Raw genomic sequence first — 8,058 nt, 5'->3', positions numbered from 1 at the left:
GGGGCCCATATTCCAAAGAGCACCTTTCGGATTTCACTGGTCATTTTTTACAGAATTTGATTTCAAACTCCTTACCACACATTTGGGCCCCTAGAATGCCAGGGCAGTATAACTACCCCACAAGTGACCCCATTTTGGAAAGAAGAGACCCCAAGGTATTCGCTGATGGGCATAGTGAGTTCATGGAAGTTTTTATTTTTTGTCACAAGTTAGTGGAATATGAGACTTTGTATGAAAAAAAAAATAATAATAAATCAGCATTTTCCACTAACTTGTGACAAAAAATAAAAAATTCTAGGAACTCGCCATGCCCCTCACGGAATACCTTGGGGTGTCTTCTTTCCAAAATGGGGTCACTTGTGGGGTAGTTATACTGCCCTGGCATTTTCCAGGGGCCCTAATGTGTGGTAAGTAGGTAAATGACCTGTGAAATCCTAAAGGTGCTCTTTGGAATATGGGCCCCTTTGCCCACCTAGGCTGCAAAAAAGTGTCACACATGTGGTATCGACGTATTCAGGAGAAGTAGGGCAATGTGTTTTGAGGTGTCATTTTACATATACCCTTGCTGGGTGAGAGAAATATCTTGACAAAAGACAACTTTTCCCATTTTTTTATACAAAGTTGGCATTTGACCAAGATATTTCTCTCACCCAGCATGGGTATATGTAAAATGACACCCCAAAACACATTCCCCAACTTCTCCTGAGTACGGCGATACCAGATGTGTGACACTTTTTTGCAGCCTAGATGCGCAAAGGTGCCCAAAGTCCTTTTAGGAGGGCATTTTTAGACATTTGGATACCAGACTTCTTCTCACGCTTTGGGGCACCTAGAATGCCAGGGCAGTATAAATACCCCACATGTGACCCCATTTTGGAAAGAAGACACCCCAAGGTATTCAATGAGGGGCATGGCGAGTTCATAGAAAATTTTTTTTTTGGCACAAGTTAGTGGAAATTGATATTTTTAATTTTTTTCTCACAAAGTCTCCCGTTCCGCTAACTTGGGACAAAAATGTCAATCTTTCATGGACTCAATATGCCCCTCACGGAATACCTGGGGGTGTCTTCTTTCCGAAATGGGGTCACATGTGGGGTATTTATACTGCCCTGGCATTCTAGGGGCCCTAAAGCGTGAGAAGAAGTCTGGAATATAAATGTCTAAAGAATTTTACGCATTTGGATTCCGTGAGGGGTATGGTGAGTTCATGTGAGATTTTATTTTTTGACACAAGTTAGTGGAATATGAGACTTTGTAAGAAAAAATAAAAATAATTCCGCTAACTTGGGCCAAAAAAATGTCTGAATGGAGCCTTACAGAGGGTGATCAATGACAGGGGGGGTGATCAATGACAGGGGGGTGATCAATGACAGGGGGGTGATCAGGGAGTCTATATGGGGTGATCACCACAGTCATTGATCACCCCCCCTGGAAGGCTCCAGGGAGACGCCTGTATGTGTTTTGCGGATCCGATCCATCTATCAGTGGATCCGTAAAAATCATGCGGACATCTGAATGGTGCTTTACAGGGGGTTGATTAATGACAGGGGTGTAATCAATGACAGGGGGGTGATCAGGGAGTCTATATGGGGTGATAACCACAGTCATTGATCACGCCCCTGTAAGGCTTCATTCAGACGTCCGTATGCGTTTTGCGGATCCGATCCATCTATCAGTAGATCCGTAAAAATCATGCGGACATCTGAATGGAGCTTTACAGGGGGTTGATCAATGACAGGGGTGTAATCAATGACAGGGGGGTGATCAGGGAGTCTATATGGGGTGATAACCACAGTCATTGATCATGCCCCTGTAAGGCTTCATTCAGACGTCCGGATGCGTTTTGCGGATCCGATCCATCTATCAGTGGATCCGTAAAAATCATGCGGACGTCTGAATGGAGCTTTACAGGGGGGTAATCAATGACAGGGGGGTAATCAATGACAGGGGGGTGATCAGGGAGTCTATATGGGGTGATCACCACAGTCATTGATCACGCCCCTGTAAGGCTTCATTCAGACGTCCGGATGCGTTTTGCGGATCCGATCCATCTATCAGTGGATCCGTAAAAATCATGCGGACGTCTGAATGGAGCTTTACAGGGGGTTGATCAATGACAGGTGGGTAATCAATGACAGGGGGGTGATCAGGGAGTCTATATGGGGTGATCAGGGGTGATCAGGGGCTAATAAGGGTTTAATAAGTGACGGGGGGGGGTGTAGTGTAGTGTAGTGGTGCTTGGTGCTACTTTACTGAGCTACCTGTGTCCTCTGGTGGTCGATCCAAACAAAGGGGACCACCAGAGGACCAGGTAGCAGGTATATTAGACGCTGTTATCAAAACAGCGTCTAATATACCTGTTAGGGGTTAAAAAAAACACATCTCCAGCCTGCCAGCGAACGATCGCCGCTGGCAGGCTGGAGATCAACTCTCTTACCTTCCGTTCCTGTGAGCGCGCGCGCCTGTGTGCGCGCGTTCACAGGAAGTCTTGGCTCGCGCGAGATGACGCATATATGCGTGACTCTGCGCAGGGCTGCCACCTCCGAAACGCGAATCTGCATTAGGCGGTCCGGAGGTGGTTAAAAGGATCCTGTTATTTATCCCGTGTGGTTAAGGCCTCTTTCACACTACCGTATGGCTATTTCAGTGTTTTGTAGCCCGTTTTTCACGGATCCGTTGTTCCGTTTTTTGTTTCCGTTGTGTTTCCGTTTCTGTTCAGTTTTTCCGTATGGCATATACAGTAATTACATAGAAAAAATTGGGCTGGGCATAACATTTTCAATAGATGGTTCCACAAAAACGGAACGGATACGGAAGACATACACATGCATTTCTGTATGTGTTCCTTTTTTTGCGGACCCATTGACTTGAATGGAGCCACGGAAAGTGATTTGCGGGCAATAATAGGACATGTTCTATCTTTCAACGGAACGGAAAAACTGAAAAACGGAAACGGAATGCATAGTACATTCCGTTTTTTTTTGCGGAACCATTGAAATTAATGGTTCCGTATACGGACCGTATACGGAACACAAAAAACGGCCCGCAAAACGAAAAAAAAAATGGTAGTGTGAAAGAGGCCTAAAGCTGTGAATTTTTTTTTTTAAATCCATTGTGGAATAGCTGTTTTTGTCACATAACCTCTCAAAAAATGTTATAACCAGCAATCAAGAATTCATACGTACCGCCAAATGGCACCCAAAGAAACTATAGTACATCCCACAAAGAAACAAGCCCTCACACAGCTAGATTGACAGAAAAAAAAATAAAGCCGGAATTAGTACTTACTGGTAATTCATTTTCCATGAGATCACCACGACGGCCATACAAGGAGATTGACCCCTGACCTCTGTAGGGGCAGGAAGCAGAGAAAGGTTTAAATACCCCCCTCCCACCACCAAACACCAGTGCTTCCAAAATACCAGAGTAAAGGGTGGTGGATACACACGTGAAAAAAATAAATAAACAGGAGAAGATATTTCATCATATCAACCCACAAGTAATTAACAGGGACGGAAATACGGGCTGTCGTGGTGATCTCATGGAAAATGAATTACCGGTAAGTACTAATTCCGGCTTTCCATATCATCACCACGACGGCCATACAAGGAGGTATATCAAATATGAATCTACGGGGGGGAAACAGACTGAAGGACGTTTTGTCCGAAAGACATCAGTCTTTTTGAAAAGGTCCAATCTATAATGTTTGGCAAAAGTATGTGTGGCGAAACCAACCTCGCCACTGGGTTTCGGAGGGGCCTGGCTACCAGCCTCTTGCCCCAGGATTATGGCCCATACTAACTTTAAAGGAGCAGACAAACCGGCCGCACAGCTTAAATCTGTCTTTGCAATTGTATTTTGTTATGTGAGGGTACCCAGATAGCTAATTTTATTGTATTTGTGTATTCTGAGTGCCATTCACCTAATGATATGCACTCAGACTTGAGCTATCTGGGAATATGTTAAATGTCTGTGTTTGCTGTGGGGGGGTGACATTGTGTGTTTGGGTGGTGATTTCTGTCCTGTTGTCCTCACATGTGTATTGGCGATTTCCCTTTGTCTTGAGAGATAATTGGATTACTCCTCGGGTGTCTCCAGGGCAGAGAGGAGGAAACCATGATGCATTGTGGGGATGTATTGTGCCTGTTTTATCCTTCATCATGTTGAGGCTGGTGTTTGGGTAACTGATCAACACTGGGGGATTGCTATACGCTGGGAGATTTGCTATACTCCCCTGGCTATAACTACTAGCTCTTTTAAGAGCTGTTCCTGCTCTCTGGTTTTAAGAGAGGTTCACCCACTGGAGCCTGGAGCCTTGTCGTAGGTCCAGGGTGGGTAGGAGACGGCGAGACCTCAACTAAGCTTCGGCGGTTCGTGGGGTCTGCAGTGCGTACGGTGTCAAGTGGAGTGCTTGGAGTCCTCGGAAAGCACTAGGAGCAGCTATCAACGGAGGTACCCGGTCGGGGTGCCAGGAGATCCGTTACAGTATGGATACTGGACCAAGTGGCTGCCTTACAGATCTCCTCAAGGGAGACACCCGCTCTTTCTGCTTGAGAAGATGACATTGCCCTGGTAGAGGGGGCTCTGATATTATCAGGGCAGGAAAGATTCTGTAAGGAATAACAAGAAGCGATGGTAGCTTTGATCCATCTGGCAATGGAGGATTTGGAAACTTTCTGACCCTTGTTTCTTCCTCCAAACTGGATAAAGATGCAGTCTGACTTCCTAAAGTCTTTAGTGGTTTCTAAGTAATCCAGTACTGCCCGTCTGACATCAAGTGAATGAAGGGTAGATTCCCAATCATTAGATGGGTTGTTAAACAAGGAAGGAAGAGTGATCTCCTGGTCTTTATGAAATTTCGAGACTACTTTCGGTAGAAAACACGGATCTAGTTTTAGAATTATCCTGTCGTCCAGGACCTGTAGGTAAGGCTCTCTAATTGAAAGTGCCTGTAGTTCACTTATTCTTCTGGCTGAGGTGATGGCAACCAGGAATGCAGTTTTGTAGGATTTTAGCTTCAGAGAGCAGTCACTCAGAGGTTCAAATGGAGGATGTGATAGTCCCCTAAGGACGATGTTTAAATCCCAAGTAGGGACCTGAGACCTTAGAGTCGGACGTAACCTCGTTATTGCCTTCATGAATCGCTTTATCCTCCTATGGTTCGCCAGTTCGGTGTCGTAAAAGCAACTGAGGGCTGATACCTGTACCTTGAGTGTGGATGGTCTTAATCCCATGTCAAAGCCTTTTTGTAAAAAGTCCAGAATCATTTGGATGTTTGGAGCTGAGGTATTCGGTGAGGGCGAACCTGACAACGAGCAGAACCGTTTCCAAATCTTCAGGTAAATTGAAAAGGTGACTTTCTTTTTGGAAGCCTTTAGGGTTGAAATTACTGCATCCGATAGTCCCTGATGCTTTAGGATCTGGGTCTCAGGATCCAGGCTGCTAGGTTGAGGAAGTCCGGGTGTAGAATCGGATCTTGGTGAAGGATGTCTCGTCTCTTTGGTAGAATCCAAGGATCCTCGCTGGCAAGGTTCCACAAGATTGGGAACCAGTTCCTCTTTGGCCAGTAGGGTGTTACTAGTATGACTGAAGTACTGTCCTGTATGATCTTCTGTACCACCCTCGGTTTTAACGGAAGAGGAGGGAATGCGTAATGGAGACCTCGTTTTTATCTGAAAGAGAAAGCGTCCAGAAATCTCGGGCTGTCTCTGGGATGTAGGGAACAAAAAACTGGCAATTTTGAGTTTACTCGAGTGGCAAAGAGATCTATTGTTGGTTTCCCCCACTTGTCCGATATCATCAGGAAGACTTCCTCGTTTAAGGACCATTCTGAGTGGTCTATCTTTGCCCGGCTTAGGTAGTCTGCTTCCACATTTAGGGACCCTTTCAGGTGGACTGCAAACACTGACTGGACATTCGCTTCGGCCCAGGTGAATATCTTTGCCGACAAATCCAGCAGGCTGCTCGAACCCGTGCCTCCCTGATGATTTAAATACTTTATCACTGTCGAATTGTCTGACAGGACTCTTACGTGATGGCCTTGAAGATGAATCTTTGCTTGCTTTAGAGTTTCCCAGACTCCCATCAATTCTCGAAGATCTGATGACTGGAGACTGAAAGATTTTGGCCAGACTCCCTGGTAATAAACATCTCCGACCTTCGCTCCCCAACCGTACTGGCTTGCATCCGTGGTGATCTGGGCATAGGGATTCTTTGACCACTTCACCCCCCTGGAGATATTGAGCCTATTTTTCCACCAAAGAAGGGAGGTTTTTATCCTTTGAGGGATGATCACCTTTTGGTCTAGGGAAGATTCCCTTCTGTCCCAGACCCTGAGGATCCACATCTGCAGGGTTCGGAAATGGATCTGACACCACTGAACGGACGGTATGCAGGATGTGAGGATCCCCAGGAGACTCATTGAGTCTCTTTGAGTTGAAGATGGAGATTTTCTTTTGGATGTCCTGTATCTTGCTCTGAGGTAAACAGGTTATCTGTTTCTGGGAATCCAGAATAACCCCCAGGAACTGGATTTTTGTTGTCGGATCTAACTGTGATTTTCCTATGTTGATCAACCAACCCAGTCCTTCTAGGGTTTGACGGAAAAAAATTTGATCTCTCTGCAGAAGAAGAGCTGAACTGTTTGAGATCAGAAAATCGTCTAAGTATGGAAAAACTGTCAGACCTTCCTTCCTTAGATAAGCCACTACCTCGATCATTAGTTTTGTAAAAACTCGAGGGGCTGATGATATGCCGAAGGGGAGAGAGGTGAATTGGTAATGGAGAATTCTGCCCAGATGGTCTCTGACCGCGAACCTTAAGAACCGTTGAGAGCTGGGATGTATCGGTACATGATAGTAGGCGTCGGTCATATCGACCGAGCACATTACTGAATTGTTCTGGAGCAGAGGAACTATGGATCTTAGGGTCTCCATCCTGAATTTTTGATAGGTAATGTACCTGTTCAGGCGCTTTAAGTTTATTATTGTGCGATAGGATCCCTCCTTCTTCTTCACTAGGAAGAGGTTCGAATAGAACCTCTTTCCTTGTTCGGATCGTGGTACTTCCACCACTACCCCTTTTGCGAGTAGTTCCCGAATGCCCACGTGAATAGGATGATTGAAGTCTGGGATCGCAACCCTGGTGACTAGAAATCTCTTTGGGGGAGAATCCGAGAATTGTATTCTGTAACCTGACTCTACAATCCTCAGAGCCCAGGAGTTTGAGGATATCTCCTCCCAACGGGGAAAAAACATCCTCAATCTCCCCCCTACCCTGATGTCACTGGTTTCCATTTCCTTTTTGGGGGGCAGAGGCGGGAGCCCTACCCCTCCCCCCTTTGGGATAACTGAAACGGCCTGACTTGCTCTTACCACTGTACTGACTACTTTGGTTGGAAAGGGCATGAAAGGGATACTTCCTTTTATAGACTTTTTCCTCCGGAAAACCCTTCTTTTTATAGGAGGCCTTTTCTAGGATTTTTTCTAATTCTGGTCCGAAGACATACTCTCCAGAAAAGGGGATACCACATAGTCTGGATTTTGACACTTTGTCCCCCGACCAGCATTTCACCCACAAGGCATGGCGAGCTACATTGGACAGATCCGCATCTTTTGCTGCAAAACTTACCGACTCCGCGGAGGCGTCCGCTAAAAAAGCTGTAGCAGATTTTAACAGGGTAATAGCACTCAAAATCTCATTTGTTGAGGAATCGCTGGAGGCCCTATTCTCTAACTCTGAGAGCCAGATGAACATAGATCTGGCAACTGATGTGGCTGCTATGTTCGATTTAAGCGTGAACATGGCCGCCTCCCAGGATTTTCTCAATAGGCCGTCAGTCTTTCTATCCAATGGATCTTTGAGCTGAGAGGCATCTTCAAATGGTAGGCTGTTTTTTTTTATTGACCCTAGCTACCTGGGCGTCAATTTTAGGGATGGTATTAAAGGTCCTAGCTTCTTCTTGATCAAAGAGAAGCCGGTTTTGGAAGGATCTGGCAACTCCTAGCCGTTTCTCCGGATCTGCCCATTCATCCAAAATCATCCCCTTGATATTATCGT

The sequence above is a fragment of the Bufo bufo genome, chromosome 4 (assembly GCF_905171765.1).
Source record: "Bufo bufo chromosome 4, aBufBuf1.1, whole genome shotgun sequence".
Taxonomy (NCBI): Eukaryota; Metazoa; Chordata; class Amphibia; order Anura; family Bufonidae; genus Bufo; species Bufo bufo.
Note: the sequence above shows the minus strand (reverse complement) of the source record.